General features: G+C 29.1%; 1 protein-coding gene across 1 annotated transcript in view; it reads left to right on the top strand.

Moving 5' to 3' along the window:
* LOC106692560 (ribonuclease P protein subunit p40) overlaps positions 1 to 3,749 on the top strand; it is a 493,269-nt gene that overhangs the window by 120,735 nt on the left and 368,785 nt on the right. The window contains exon 2 of the mRNA XM_067048581.1: positions 28 to 90. The gene's annotated coding sequence lies outside the window, so the exon portion shown is untranslated. The remainder of the gene's footprint in view (positions 1 to 27; positions 91 to 3,749) is intronic.

Raw genomic sequence — 3,749 nt, 5'->3', positions numbered from 1 at the left:
AAGGTAAAGAACTATTTTGATGTGCAGGAGGCCTCTTTAACCAATAAAATTTGACAGAGGTGGAGGAGAGGATCCAGGAGTCCCCAGGATGTGAGTGAATATAGATTTTATTTTATTTTGTTATTATTATTATGAAATAGTTGGAATATTTAAAATAAACCCTTAAAAATCTCAAACAACAGTAACAAAAAAAGCTAACTCGTCAACATTTTAACACAATACATATCCATAAGTATTTGTTAGGACGTCTTGGAGTGCTATGCTATCTCAGGTTGATGTTCCCCTTTTTTAAATGTTTATTCCAAATTTGTTTTTTTTTGTTTTTTTTTTAATTTCTGTTCTTTTCTACCGTGTTTTTATTTAATTTATTATTATAATATTTTCATTTATTTGTATTGAAATATGGATATAGATATCTATTTTTTTTTAAGACATGACTGTTTAATATGTACCTATGTAACTCATTTTCCTTTAATATTCTAGAACTCAAAAAACAAATAACGAATAATATTTTTTATATAATACTAAGTCTTTCTAAAAAGTAGATAGGATTAAAATTCAGAATAATTTTGTGCAGTATAATATATAGTAATTATATAGCGCAAATGTTTGCTGATTTGTTTCAACGGTGGCACATCTGACACATTAACTAAATTTTATTAAAAAAAAATTAATAGCTTGAACATTTGATAGCTCAATGTGTTAACGCCATGTTTAATAATAAATTTGTAATAATGCATTCAGAAAGCTCTCGTTATTATCGCAAGTTCAAGGGGACTAGAAAATCAGTAGTTCATTCTCTCCAATTAACAACAAAAATAAGCAGGTTAATAATTTAGATAAAAACAATTTTTTTTGTAAATGACGATACATATGTAACTAATTTTTAATTATTTTATTTGAATTTTTTCATTATTCTATCATTATTTTAAAAATTTTATTTGTTGTAATATTAGTTCAAAATTTTACTTATTTTATTTTATCCTTATTTCTTCCTGTACATAGTTTAATTCTATTTATTATTTATTTTCTTTATTTTTCTGTTTGTTTGCATATGGAGATTTTATTTATTTATTTTATTTTAATTTTAGTGTGAATGTGATCATTTATTGCCCAACGTTATGGCACATTATAATATTTATCAATAAATAAAATGATACCTATTTATATGATTTTATTTAATAAAATTTCTATTCCTTAATGAAGAAAGATTTTAAATTTACTTATCACTGCTTTGATACTGGCACATCTGACGAAAATGTTTTGCTTTTATTCTGAATTCTATTTATTCCAAAGATTGTACCGTGGACTGAGGTTCTTTTCTCTTCTGAGACCCACCTACAGGCTGATTCAGAGGTAGAAGGGATGTCACAAAGTAACTCCAATCAGTGTTACCTTATTATTGGACAAGTCCAATTCAAAATAATATTAATTTATTTTTTTTAGATGCTTCCTTATTAAAAGAAAGCAGCGATATGTTAGTTTATGTTTATCAGGTTACTTTCTGTTGCCATGCTTAAAATGTTCTATTGCGAGAGTTTCACTAATAATTTTTTACCAATATTCGTTAATATCAGACAAGAAAATATATACGATGATCAAATTTTATCAATTCATCTCTCTCAGTCGTGAGCCATCACAAAGAGATCCCTTACACGCGGAGCAAGAGGCTACCACCAGCGGGAAATGAATTTTTCAGTAAGAGTACACCAATGGTAAAGTATTAATTAACGTTTAGTTGATTAATTGGTGAATGTTGATTAATTGACCTGCCAGGTAACTGGATCTCATCGGCCCTTCTCGTTACCTCGGACGCCTGTTCCAACGCTTCTCTTCCAGCCTTTGTGACACCTTAGAGCTCTATTTATTTCCATTTTATCTATACTGTTATGATTATTATTATCACTAAACGATTATTACATAGCTAGCTATAAATATATATTGAATATTTTTATACATTATATTTTCAATATATATAATTGCCCTTACAATCATAATAATAAAGGCTTACTTTATTATTTCTTTATTACTAGATCGGCCTGATTGGCCTTACATGGTTATTGTAGCAGTTTATTAGTTTTTTCAAAAGTTGATACAGGAGATAGCCTCGTGCAACATTGCCATAAGCAACTATAACGAAAAATAAAAAAGATCAACAATAAAAACAAAAAAGGAAAAATAAACGATATTTATAGTATTAATAATAAACAAAAAAAAATCGTACTAAAAAAATGAATAGACAAAAAAAAGAGAAGAAAAAAATAGATAAATAATTTATACGAGGATGTCTTGGATCGACCTGGACTCAGTCTTCCCGATGAAGTTGGAATGCCTAAATTGTCTGCCATTTCTCCTTTAACCGTTGGTGGATTGGATTGGAATTTTGTAAAACCTTTTTTGATAGAATTATCTACAAACCACGGATAATCCTCTGAGATTCCCAGAATCTTATTTTGATATGCCTGCAAAAATTCAGTCTTGATGCGTTCTTCCCACCTACGCTTTGGTCTATCCCTCGAACGTTTAGCCGTCGGATCAGTATTAACATTTTAGGAATCCGTTAGTTACTAAGCCCTAGTAATTTACAAGTCCACCTCATTCGCTGTAATGCTATAACCTAAATTTTATTCATCGGTTGTTTCGCATAATTAGGCAATGTATAATCCGTTTTAACTCATCATTTTTTGGTCCGAATGTTTTACACAATACTTAATTTTCAAAAACCTTAAGGCGCTGTTAGTGTAAAATAACTGGTTTTTCATCCGTAAAGAACAGCAGAAAGGATATAAGTTTTGTAAATTATTACTTTTAAGTTTCTGGGCAGAAATCACGAGCTAAGGAATTTCGAAATTAAAAAATGACAAGCTTTTTTTGTTGTGCATGGGAAACTGGTGACATATATATTATATGCTTAAATTTGGAAAACAATTGGATCACCCGTTCATGCAATATTAAAGAATATTAATTCTATTTTGTTTATGTTACAGATTTTTATTTTTCCATTTGATTATTTTAGTAATCTTTTAGCTGCTGGGATTTATACTAACAATAACCGACTGTCATTCCTCTATAGAACTTATTTCTTGACCTTTTTCAAAAGTTTTTGTTGAATTTTAATGTTTTGTTTGGAAATTCATTAGTCTGTATTGTTGTAGTAGAACATGAATTTTTTTTGTACTTCTTATAGACTTATATTTTTTTTCGAACTACCTTTATTAAACAGATCATAATTTCTTTTTTTCTGCAAACTCATAAACTGAAAGTAAGACTCTCGTGTTATTGAACTAACGCATAATATAACATTTGGACATTTTATTTCCAAGAGGCTGGGCACAAATTGCAGATAAGTTGTCTGAGAGTTTTTTTGGTAGCCAGCATGCAAAATGAGGAGTTTTCCTTGGACTGTTTAGAAAACGCTCTTCCAAAACAGTAAAAAATGTCTATTTTTAAAAATTCTCCCTAGTCTACAGACCATTTTCAATCTTTACATGGCATTCTGAATGAAATAAGCCCAGTCAAAAAAGACCAGGGTGGATTTATATGCTTGCTTGCTTCCAAAAACTGATACTCCAGGAATAAAGATAAATACTAATTTATATTGTACTAACAAGGCCTTAAAACCATTCGATTATGGCATATAAAAACGTATTTCCTATATATTTCAAAAACGGCTCATCCGATTTAGCCCGAATTTGAAGTAAAGCTGTGAAATAGTCTAAATTTCCATAGATTTTATTCTCAAACAAAAA

Source organism: Halyomorpha halys, unplaced genomic scaffold (genome assembly GCF_000696795.3).
Source record: "Halyomorpha halys isolate HHAL.00 unplaced genomic scaffold, Hhal_1.1 Scaffold61.1, whole genome shotgun sequence".
In the NCBI taxonomy this organism is placed as follows: domain Eukaryota; kingdom Metazoa; phylum Arthropoda; class Insecta; order Hemiptera; family Pentatomidae; genus Halyomorpha; species Halyomorpha halys.
Note: the sequence above shows the minus strand (reverse complement) of the source record. Positions and strands in the feature narration are given on the sequence as shown.